The sequence below is a fragment of the Aptenodytes forsteri genome, unplaced genomic scaffold (assembly GCF_000699145.1).
Source record: "Aptenodytes forsteri isolate BGI_AS27 unplaced genomic scaffold, ASM69914v1 Scaffold173, whole genome shotgun sequence".
NCBI classification, from domain to species: domain Eukaryota; kingdom Metazoa; phylum Chordata; class Aves; order Sphenisciformes; family Spheniscidae; genus Aptenodytes; species Aptenodytes forsteri.
The window spans coordinates 1895177-1908171 of record NW_008794449.1 but is presented as its reverse complement, the minus strand read 5'-3'; positions in this window follow the sequence as shown (position 1 = coordinate 1908171).

The following is a 12995-nucleotide window of genomic DNA, read 5'->3' as shown; positions in this document are numbered from 1 at the left end:
CAAGACTGTGTGAGTTTAAGATTTTAGATCTGTTAGTGGTGGTAGTTTTATTGGTAGCAACTTGATCCTAATTAATTGGCATTTCAAATAATTTTACCCACTAAGCATATGATCTCTTGAGCAGATACTCAAAGGAATAAGAGGACACATGGAGACCTGAGGGTTAACAAAGCATCTAGAATAAAAGCACAAGAGAAGAGGAAAAACAAAGCAGAGCTGTACGTCATGTTCATGTGTTACATGTCATTTGAAAAGTAGAAACAAGGACACACAATTCAAAATTAATATAAAAGCATATCAGATAGGGTTAATATAAAATCTAAGGTACAAAAAGATGAATAACTAGCATTAATAGGTAACATGAAAAGACCTCGTAAATATATTGGAAGTTAGAGGAAGTCAAGAGAAAATGCAGGCCGCCTTCTTACCAGAGTGATGATAGTAAATAAGAGATACCACACTGAATAAATTGCTGAGCATAATTGTATTTAATCATGGGTCTTCTGAAGGAACCAAAAACCCTTTGGACTCACTGGGGGAATAATTTTGGTAATTAACAGCTCTCATTTGAAAATGGAGTGTATTGTGGGTCTTTTTGTTTGGGTTCCCCCCCCTCCCCCCCAATCTGAGAGCAGTACAGACTCTGGCTTCTTACTTAAAAACAGTATGCATGGGCAGGCTAACTGAGAGGGTCAGAAGCAAAATTTACTCAAAACACTGGTAGCTTAAAAAGTAAGAGTTTAGAAGTGTTTAAATAAGTATATTTATATTTATTGCAGTGGATTGAACCAATTCAGGTAAGGCCAAATTGCTGCATCTGACACAAATAGGCTGTGTAGCAAAAAGATAAATGTACGGGCAAGTACGGAGCGAAAGGTCGCAGTCTGAAACAAACGTGCCGTTTCCTAGATAAATCTGATTTCTAAAACCAGCTTCTACTTCATATAAAAGTTAAAATTAAGTTTTCTTTTCTAGTAGAAGCACAGAGAGAACCGTTTCAAAAAGAACGATCCTAAACCAAGAAGGGAAGGGCATGGGTGGCTCCGGGAACTGGGACATTGTAATTCGTCTTGTTAAACTGGTAGCACAGTCCCTGGCACGGTTTTAGCCTGTGCTGACCAGCACTCTTCCAGACAGTGCTTGGGCATCGTCCAGAGATTAGCATGGTGCAGGGACTGTTTCTGATGGACAGCTGGGACATGGTACCCTATTCTGGGGCTAGGAAGGCTCGCCTGACTGTATGGGTACCAGCTGTACTGCTGTGGCTAATTTGTGGGCCAGAGGACAGTCCCTAACCGGGTTTGTGCAGTAGGTAGCTGTTGCTCTGAAGTTAGGAGTTGCTAAGATTTCTGATCCCAAATCCAGCTCGGGGTACAAGGCTTTCTTTTGGGAATGAGAGACAATCAAAGTTCTGCTCTTAAGACTTCTTTAATTTGTTTGTGGCCAGCAATGCGGTAATGCGTTGCCAAGAACTGGGTTTGAAAGTTCTGTTCCCTTTCAAACACATACACTAACCACAAAGCCAGAAATTGGGATTATTTTTTTTTTCCGTTTGGGTTTTATTGGTTTGGGTTTATTTTTTTTGTGTGTGTGTGTATGGTTTATGACTTTTTTGCACTCCTGCAGAGGTATTCAGCTGCAAGAAAGGACTCTCACCCCGAATACTTAGGCACCTGAATAAGGCAGGCTGGATTCACTCTGTAGGTTTGCTGGCTTATATTCATTCTTCAGCAGAAGCAGCAGAACTATCTGTCCTATTTGTTGTCCTAGGAATCAATCTGTATGGAGTCCTTCATGGAGTTGAAAAAAGGAATTCAGTCATACTCAACAGTAAGAGGCATACATGTTGATTTGCATGGCTGTCAGTCACAGTCAGTGCTTCTGTCCTGCATATGTGGATAAGCTTTCCTATGGGCAAGTGGCTGCCCGCAGGCAGGGGTGGCGTAAACCTTTTCAGCTTCTGGTAAAATGAGGTGAGCAGGATGCTCAAGCTGACTTCTGTGAGAGCTGAACAGATGCTGTTTGGGGAAGCGGTAAACATTTCATTGATGGAGTATTTTGAAACGTTAATTATATTGAGGGTAGAGCTAGATCCTCAATTTCATTTTTCTGGGTGAGTTCAATGGAAGGAAGAACCTCGTGGTAGGTCAGGGAGTAGCCCATGTGTCAAGAGAGGAGGGCACACAGCAAAACTTTTTATGTACAGGGCTCCAGTCTGTATGTGTTTAGGGCTGTTTACCACCTACGAGTGAGGGCTGACCTGTTCCGACAGACCATGCTGTGCATTTTTGTGTATGTGGACCGTAGTCTGAGATTTCTCACTCTGCTCCCTTGGAAAAACGTGGTGCTGTCAAATCAGCAGTTACCATTTACCAGCGTTATATATTCCTAAAATGAAAGGTTCAGTCAGTAGGTCATTTTAACAACAATAACAAAATTATAATCCTTTCCAAAGGCTTCATGCCAATGTGATGTTCCTGTAAGTGCTACATACTCAAATAGAACGATATATCTTCTTCTGAGAGCAAGAGATCCAAAATTTCTATGCCGTTTTATGGGAAAGATTTGTTACTGGCTGTTTTTCAATTTGTTACTGGCTGGAAAAAAGAAAAGAGAGAGAGAAAAAAAAAGTAGTAGCAGAAGATGTTTTAGTAGTTAAGTACTACTTCTCTTGTAGAAGAATTGTTTCCAGGACAACGATGTTGATGATGGAGTTACAAAGTGAGTATGTGTTTCCTTTCCTCTTTTATTTGTTATTGATCAGTGAAGTAGGAAGACCTCTCTTTGTACTTGAGTCGTTTGCAGAGAGTTGTGTTACATCAGTTATTTTTAGTCTACCCTAGGTTGTCTGTGTGGCTCTTTTTAGCTATTTAGAAGAGAATCTGGTATGCAAGAAATCATATTTGTGTTGGTTTTTGTTAAGATCCCATGTACCCCATTTGTATCTAAACAAATTGCTATCTCTGGACTACTAACACTATGGTTGGTTGGTTGGTTTTAAAAGAAACAAAACAACAGCTTTGTGCTTTAAATTCTAAGCTCATCTCACTGGTGGGATGTGAGTTTCTTTAACTGTTTGCACAGAATTTTTCCTCTGTTGGTATAATACATATTTTTTTGCATATACTAATGATATACTGTCATGCAAATGAATTTGGAATAATTAAAGGAAATCATTTTCCCCTAGAGTATATTCAGCTGTAGGACTCCATTGTGAGATCTGTTTTCAACTGAAGTTTGGAATTTGGAATAAGAAGGCACTGAATTAAATGTAGTTGCCAATTTTAAAGGGGCATAGCTAGCGTAAAATCGCACCCATCTCCAAAATATGTTGATCTATTTAAAATCTGGAGGAGTATGATGAAATCTGTACTTGTGTGGTTTTCCTTTGTATATTTGATTGTATTCTGAGTTATTTTTTTTCTGGATTGTTTTTTTCCTTCACAACAATATTTTAAGAAAAGAAATGTCTTTTTTTTTAAACCACAAATATTGGCTGTGCATTTTAGAGGCAAGCATAACAAAAACAGTGGCCAGGTCATTAGTGAAAAACACGCTTCGTAAAGCTCCATTGTTTTGCTAAATTAAATAGCTTGAAGTTTAACGGTGTCCCTTTTAAAGGACTTGGATGATTTCATACCCCCTAATGATAGATTTATTTATTTCATATTGAGATTTTAGAAGTTGATGAACATTCAGAAAACACTTCTCGTGCATAGTTGTCCGGTGAATTAATGAGATATTCTGTTTCCTTCTGAATCATAGAATCATTAAGGTTGGAAAAGACCTCTAAGATCATCGAGTCCAACCGTTGACCCAACACCACCATGTCCACTAAACCATGTCCCTAAGTGCCTCATCTACATGTCTTTTAAATACCTCCAGGGATGGGGACTCCACCACATATATACTACACATTTCAAAGATCTTTTTCACTAGCCTTAGCAAACTGGCTCAAATCAGCTCAACCTTTGATCTGGGAGGCTTAAAGCATAAACATTTATTTAACAGTCCCAGTTCCCTCAGCCTCTCCTCATCAGACTTGTTCTCCAGACCCCTCACCAGCCTCGTTGCCCTTCTCTGGACACGCTCCAGCACCTCGACGTCCTTCTTGTAGTGAGGGGCCCAAAACTGAACACAGTATTCGAGGTGCGGCCTCCCCAGTGCCGAGTACAGGGGCACGATCACTTCCCTAATGCATTGGTGTTTTTCTGATGCTAAAGGTTGGATACTACATGCTAAGATCAATGTGTGGTCACTGTAGTGAGCCATTAATAGTTTTATTCTTTGGATGTGTTTTTCCATCCAATTCTACAGCATGTTTATGAAGACCATGCTTCCTTTATTAATTTAGGAGAAGACAGTATGACATAGCATGAAAACTGGCATGCTCGGGTGACTATGATGGCTGCTGTACCTTCTCCATATCCCATGGCTCTTTGACTTGTGGATAGGGAGGTTAAGCAGGATGATAAATCCATGTTGGCATTTACTTGTTGCTTTGTTATCCCCTCCTGGCTGCAAACTGTAGGCAGAGTCAGGATTCTTTGACGGGTGTCCTCCTCTTTCCATCTCTCTCTCTTCCCCACCCCCCACCCCTTGCAAATTACCATTTTCAGCAGAACAAGAACAGTGCTAACCTTGAGTGATGAGATGTCTCTGTACTTCATTTTCCAGTATGTCCCCTGTTATTTAGTTATTCCATTATCTGGAGCATACCAGTTCTTTATGGAGGATTGAGTAGTTCCAGGTCACTACTTGGCATAGTAAGGGAGTGAGGAATTTTTTGCTGCTTCTGCTAAAGGTTTGCTAATTATGTAGCTAAATAGAGAATGTAGCATGAGAGCATTCTTTTTAAGGACAATACTTTCGTAACTCCACTTAGTAGATTTTTTTTGTTTGGTTTTTTTGGTTGCTTGCTTCTTTTGTTTTAATCTTCCAAAACACTTTAAAAACATTAATGAATTCCCAGTAAGGTATGGATATACTTTCTCTGTTTTTACAGATTTGAATCCAAAGCACAGAGCATGACATAATGGCCAACCTAGAATCATAGAATCGTTTAGGTTGCAAAAGACCTCTAAGATCATAGAGTCCAACCAGAAACCTAACACTGCCAAGTCCACCACTAAACCATGGCCCTAAGCGCCACGTCTACACATCTTTTAAATACCTCCAGGATGGTGACTCCACCACTTCCCTGGGCAGCCTGTTCCAGTGCTTGACAACCCTTTTGGTGAAGAAATTTTTCCTCACATCCAATCTAAACCTCCCCTGGCACAACTTGAGGCCATTTCGTCTTGCTTTATCGCTTGTTACTTGTTCGTATTCAACACCCATTGAAGTGTCTTTAGGGTGCCTGAAACAAAGGGCTAGCAGATACGACCCAAGACCAAGGGAAAGTCATCACCTTTCTGAAGTAGGTGCTGGAGGCCAACAAGGAACAGTCATAGAGTCTAACAAGACACTACATAGCTCTCTTAGAGCAATTAAATCCTTTTTTACATTTCTTCACTTTCTCTATGGCTAAGAGGAATTTCTTTGGTAAAACTTTGCAATAGGATTTGGAATTTATTTCTAGTTCTTCAATGTTACGCTCAAATCACGAGGCAGTCTCCATAATTCCTCTTGATAGAGCAGTTTCATGTCACAGAAGTATTCTGGCAATCAAATCAGAGAAACAGAAATGAACGATGGAAATATTTTCCAGTGCTGACTGAAAGCAAACAGTAAGCTTCAAGCATTAATTAACAATATAATGAGAAACTTCAGTTCAAGCAAATACTTTTTTCAACAGAATTTGTCTTTTCTTTGTTGTATTGCAGAAGAAGAAGTGGTGACTGAGTTGTACAAGCAAACGAGGACAATCCAAAAAGTAAGTCAAAGAAGAATGCTCATTTTCCTCTCCTGTAAGACTACAGGACAAGTGTTCTATAAGACAGCCGTTTAATTAAGAAGGCAATTAGTTTTCCCTCACTTTGACTGTGAGGGTAGCATATGCAGTTTGTAGAGCTGTTCCGAGTTACCTGATTTCAAGCCATGTGGTTCAGGGTGAGTTGCATTAGGTAGACCATTTCTCTCTTTCTCATCATTCTGTCAGGGCATAAAGTAGTTCAAGATTGTGTCGTGTAATTGCATTATTACTGTTGTAGCAGTGATGGTCCAAGGATGTGGAGGGGAGAGGTTTGTAGGGAAAGGCTTTATCTCTTCTTAGACCTTTTCTGATAAAATGTGAAGAGTCAGACCAACCTACAGGAAGGCAAGAAGGGCTGGAAAGGGTTTTTGGGCTCCAGAGCTTGTTAGTATTCACCATAATACCAGTTGGCCTAAGAAAAGTTTTAACCTTACTTTAAGGCTGCTGTATTTTTGGCTGAGTATTTTCAAATATATTAAAACCATTTACTTGGGAGTACTGTATGTATTTATGGCTTAGCGCAGGAGGTTTTTTTTCCATTTTGGTCAAGAAAGCAGGATGTTATTCAGTGGTATTTTAGATAGCAAGCCTTACAGCTCATCTTTCCGATTCACTTGTAGTAGACGGTGGCAAATTTTAAAGATAGATGCTTTTAACTGTCTTGAACAGAGCATGTACTATGTGTTAACAGTATCTACATTGCAATTGTAATAACAAAACCCAAGATTATTCTGAATTTGGTTTCACACCAGCTAACAAGTGGACTCATTAAAAGATTGCGTGAGGTTTTCTATATATTGTTGACTCAACTTTAAAATATCTTTAAGTCTGCAAAACGTCTCAGCTTACTAAGGGATGAGTATGATTTTAACGCATAGGTTTTGAAATTATTGATGACTCCAGTTTATCAAATAGCCTTTGTGTGGTGCTTTATTTATAATTTTTCTATTACTTATATGAATGTAATTTTAATTTATACCTGTGTCTCAACTCCAGTTTATCAAATAGCCTTTGTGTGGTGCTTTATTTATAATTTTTCTATTACTTATATGAATGTAATTTTAATTTATACCTGTGTGTCTCTTTTTGTCTGAAAAGTTTAAGTAATTCTACAGACTTGCTTTTTATAGACACTTGCTATTAAAAAAAGAAAAAGTGGTAGAACATGTGTCAGGCATATGCAATTCCTTCAGCATCATGTTTTCCACACTGATTTAATAGCTATTGAGTCTCCTCAAATATTCTTGTTTCCAAGACCTGTTTTATGGTAATAAATCTTCTTGGCTGTAAAATTCTTGAAATGATTCAGTAGAACGATTTGTTTCTTTAGCACATTCCCTGAGAGATCATAGTTAGAAATGGAAAAGTCCTTAACCAGGTCAGCTTTTTCCCTGCGATACATGTAGTCAGCGCTGGAAATGATAATCAATGAAATAGCCAATATTTGTGCTGGCAAACTGCTATTGTCCAGTACTCCCCACTGTCCTGGTTTCTCTCTTGGTAATTTTAGTAAGTTTTCTATTAGTGTCATGCTAAACTACATTGAGAAATGCCTAGCCAGGTAAAGAACGAAAGCTGTGGTGTGGTGTGATGCAACTCTTCATTTAAAAAAAAAAAAAAAGTCTGTCTCAAAATTCATATCAAAAACATTAATGAAATGGCCGAAGACTTCCTTAATTTCCCTATCCATTTGCACATGAGGCTCGGCGATGGTGTAGTGAGCACGGTGGGCTTTTTGGCATAAATGATGGTACCGTAAGAAAAGATTCATCCAGGATAGCTGTTAACACCTTCCTTCTATACACTGGGTGCCATTTGTAGCTGCTGAGTTCTCATGATGCTCGCTGTTGCTACCGTTAACACACCAGACCACATACTGAAGTAGCATGTAGCCAGCTTGTACTCCTTTGGGTTTGTCAGCAGAGTACCTCTCAGAAACTGCAGGACCACATGCAGGACAAATCCAAAATGAATGGTGCAGTCCTTGAGGTAGGTTGTAATTTAATAAATTCAGGCATGCAGGGATGATTAAGTTGTGATACCTGGTCTCTCGATCTCTGGAGGGTGGCCACACATTATATAACCTGTGTGGCTTTCTGACAACTAGAAAAAGCTGTTAAAATGGGGTGTTACTTACTGGGAGCAGGTGAGAAAGGAATTCTGCCAAGAGCCCGTAAGGAGTTCTGTGTGTTAGGTTTCCAAGACAATCCATTAGGTAGTTCATCTGGAACACCAGGTGTGCAAAGAAAAGGGAGATGTGTATTTACCAAAACTCTCTGCACAGCTGGAGCTCCAGGTGAAAACACCAGGTTATACCAGAAGATACGGAATTCCTTGATCTTCAAATTTGTAACTTTCTGAAATACTGTTGTTTTCTTTCTTTGCTGTTTTCCTAGTTGGACTTCAGATACTGGAATCATCCTTTAGGTTGTTCTGCACTGAGGGAAGCAGTAAGTTCTGGGGTAGGTTTCTCCATGGGCATTTCCTTAAAATACTCAGGCTTTGGGATCTGAGGTCCTTGATCCTCTTTAAATACCTCAGGATAGGAAGTAAGGCTTTGCGGTTCCCCCAAGATTTATAGCAAGATTTCTGTATTAAATCTGTGCTTACCTTTGTTTTGGGAAAGGGAACTTCGTATTCTTACTGGCCTCACCTGCCAGACAGATATTTTCATTTAAACTGTGCATTTTAATCAGGTGCTTTTACTGCAAGGCATAAACCTTAGGGGTCTTCAACGTTGTACTTCAAAATGATCCAAAATAGCTGTTGTTACATCCATAGATACTGTTAGTCATGATAAAGAATAATGTCTGCATTTAAAAGGTGCGCTCAAAGATTACTTTACTCTGCAGGATCTCGACAAGAGTACATTATGTCAGCATATTCATTCCAGATAACGTCTTAAAGAAGAAGCAGTAATATTGGGGACCATTTTATGTGTGTGTGTAAGCACACAGATGTTTTTAGGGTTGGTAGAAGTCTTTGCTGCCATAGTCCTGTTTGAATTGTTGGTTGCGTGAAGATGTAGGGTGGTCTAATAAATGGACCAGATGATGAGAAGCTTTTTATTGGTAGTTGAAATTTGAACACATGTACCTTCCACAGAGCCGCTTCACCAGTTGTGTTTGTCACTCTTGCCTGTGAAGTGAGGGCACCATATCTACTTCTGATTTTAGACACAATGATATATATTAATATTTTGACTCTTCAGAAGTAAAAGCCTAATATCTGACCTTATGAGACAGCCCACTCCTTGCACATGTGTGAGCTAACAGGTGTCACGGAGCCATTCAGTCTGATAGCTTAGGGAGGTGAATGATGAGGAAGGTTTGAAGAGAGAAGTACAACCAGCAACAGTAAAGAAAGCCATTTTCCTCTTCAGGCATCTCTCTTCTTCTGAGAAGGTCCACTAGCATGTATGGCAAAAAAGGAGACAAACCACAAAGAGGTCAGTGTTATTGGATGTGTGTGAAGTAGCCATTAACACAGGCAGTGAGTATTCAAAAAGAAACTCTCCATTTGACAGCGCTGTCTTCTAGATGACTTAGAAACATAAAAACACAACTTAGTTTTAAAAGAGCACTTCTAATTTTTGTCAGATATGAAAGTACCTGTAAGTTTAATGTGTGCTTTGCAAAGAGAGGGATGTGCTAAGACTAATTATCGCATTTCCATCTTACCAGTTGTATCTGTGGTATGATGGCTTCATATACAAAATTCTGGCACCACCGTTAGCACCGAGACATTTTTATGTGCACTTTGTAAGAGCACTCCTCTCGTGCCACATGAATGGGAGCTGTGTGCTGTAGTCATCTGTGTTGCTCACTGCACTTCATTGGGCTGAAGGATGGGCTATCAATCAGTTCTGGATTTGCTGTCTGCAGCCGTATTCTAGGGTAGAGGAATTCCCAGGGAGCGGGACTCTTACATCTTCTTTTTCCCTCTTTCCCATAGTAATACAGCTGCTAAAACAACTCCTCTGCAACTGTAAAAAAAGAGGTGATGTATCAACTTGGAATATATGCATCTGTATTCATGAGAGCTGGCATATACATGCCCAGGCTAAGTGGTAAATAGCACGTGTTCTTGCCTTCCTCACCTGTGCACTCTCTCTGTTAATCAGAGTCTGTCTGATACTGCAAAACTGCAGTTTTCTGAAGACTTCTAATGTTTGAAATTGGAAGACACCTAGCAGCAAAACCTTCTCCTCATTTTTTTCTTTTAATTTCTTGCTCAGAAAGCAAGATAAAAGCACTCGCTTTCAGATCTTTCTAGATACCTGTGATCCAGACCTAGAAATTCACCTTTCACCAATTTGCAAGCTGAAAATGTAAATACAGAGATCAGTTAGGTATCCAACTTGCAGTGGTGTTCACTCTGATGTCTTCCTCAATTCTCTCAGGCAAATACATCTGCACATGGACACACATGGAGGAATGCGGGATCTTAAATACTGTTTCTACATGTATAAGCTGCAGCCATGTTTGTCTCTTGGCGCTGGAAAGAGCGAGCATCAGGGAGAGGATAGGGTACTGGTCTTTTTAAACTAATTTCTGTGGAAATGCTGGGTGAAAAAACATCATCTTGATTATATAAACACTTGTGCATTGATAATACTTTTTTTTAACATGAAACTTTGAGACTAACAAATCATTATTAAACTTCATTTAGATTTTATTTTCCCCTAACCGAGGCTAGTTTCTATAGCTCAGGGGTGGGAGCCTATATCCTAAAGGCTATATATGACTCACAACTGTTTCATATAGCCTACTATCACATTTTTTCACATTATTTATTCGCATTAATATAGAACAGTACTGACATGTTTATTAACACATGGACATGGCTTGCTAAATATGTTTAAAAGCCTTGGCCCTTAGCTAGGAAAAAAAATTCTCTGATGTTGCTGTGAACTGCTACATCACAACCCATTTTCACTTGCAAAGACACCAAGTGTTTGTGAGTAGCCTTAGTCATCGAGTCCCACCTGCATATAAGCCAGCATGGGATGGACAGAGATAAATCACTGCTCCTAACATTTGCTCTCTGAGGGATGGAGGCACTACAACCTGTTTACTTCCAGCTCAGAAATCACTGATTCAGCCTTCTTGAGCTTGCAGTTTTATATATCATACTTACATCACACAGTTTCATTTGCTTTGGGTTTTGAGTCTTGCATGAAGATAGCAGGGGGAAAATGTAACTTCATATGAAAAGAAAAAACAAGGATTTCTTTCTTTAAAACATTAAATCATTACAGATATGTGAAGTAATGAACATGCCTGAAATGCACTCCTTTCTAGTCTTTCAGTGCCTCTTCTGTGAGACTGAAGTCTGTCTCATCTTCTGTAGAAGAAATGTTTCTTCCCTTTTTCCCCTTCGTCTCAGCTGCTGTGTTGTCATGAGACATGCCCTTTCTTTGAACATCCTTCTTAGCTCACCAGCCTGGAGGACTACACTAACTGCTCAGGCTGGAAAATGACAACCAGCTCTGTCAGCCTTCCAGGAGACCTGTTGTCCTTTTGAGTAGGGCGATTGCTACATGGGTGGTCAATGTGGATGGTCCTCTGGGTTTTTTCCACTGATATTCCACTGCCTACAGTGTTTTATAATCCTTCTGAATGGGGCAAGCTCTGCAAGAGACTGAGCTTGTCCAAGGCAGGTGCTTTCTCCATATGGAACCAGCCTCCCGGTGACAGGACAAGGTGGAACAGAGGATGCAGAGAGGGGAGTTCAGGTCTTGGTGGATATATCTGTCACAAATAATGATGGAGATTTCCACTGTGTTTTATGAGTTTAGATGTGTATCCAGTGTAACCTAAGAGTATAAATACCCCAGATGGCTTTGAAAATAAAGTACTTAATGTTGCCTTGCATACAAACAACTACCCACTTCAAAGCTTGCTTTAAGAAATTCTGGAGATTGTTACTCTAACTTTGGTGATGGGGGAGGTGAGCTTTAGGGAGAGCACTTACGGTGTTAAGGTACCATGACAGGAATACAGCAGAGCAGGGACCAGAATCCAAGGACACTTTCAAAAGCTCGGTGGCCAGCAAAAGCACCGCAAGCCATATCATACACCCTTCAGTGCGACAGGTTCTGTGCAATCTATCTAGTGTTGTTGGAAAGCCAGATACATTAGTCTGAGAAAAGCACAGTGCAGATGGCACATATACTACTTCTGATACCCAATCTAGCTCATTTACAGCTAGCTGATGTCTCTGGATGCTACTGTGTTAAGCTGTGTAAATTCTCAAGAGGCTTGCCACCCGCTGCTCTGCTTGTAAGTGCAAAGCTGTCTGTGTATAAGCTACAGAATGCACGAGTAAGAAAAGTAAATTTGTTATTAAGGGATGCTCTTAAAAATTGTCTTCATCCTTATAGTTCCCTCCAGAAGTGTAATGTTATGTGGTAGGTTTGTCAGCACTTTTGATTTTTGTTTGTTCATCTCTGCCTGCAGTGAAGTGTATATAGAGCTGAACAGATAATACATAAAATACACTGTACATCACATTAATGCAGGAAATTGGGACTTCTTAAATATATACATTTAGTAGCATCTTAGCACTTCTAGCTTTCCTACAGTTTCCAAACAGTGTTTTCTCTCCCCATAAGATCAAGAATGAGTGGTAGTTCAAACCTGTATTCAGTATGTCCATAAGAAAAAGAAATAGCTTTTAGATGAAAATTTAAGACTGTTTTTTCCTCTTTTCTTGGTTCTGAAATACTAAATCTTTTTTATATTGTATGTGTATAGAGGAGGAGATAATGAGTGAGATGGTATCACATCAGAAAAAAACCTGTGGAGATGGACCTCAGCATTAACACTTAAAACTATGTGGAAAACCTTGTTGTAGTGCAAAATAAGATTTATCATAGAATAGTTTGGGTTGGACAGGACCTTTTAAAGGTCATCTAGTCCAACCCCCCTGCAATGAGCAGGGACATCTTCAGCTAGATGAGATTCACACGGGCCCACTTCTCGAGCTTGTCTAGGTCCCTCTGGATGGCATAGCATAGCTTCCAGGAGGGTCTGTTCCATGATCTTCCCAGGCACAGAGCTGAGTTCTATAGTTCCCC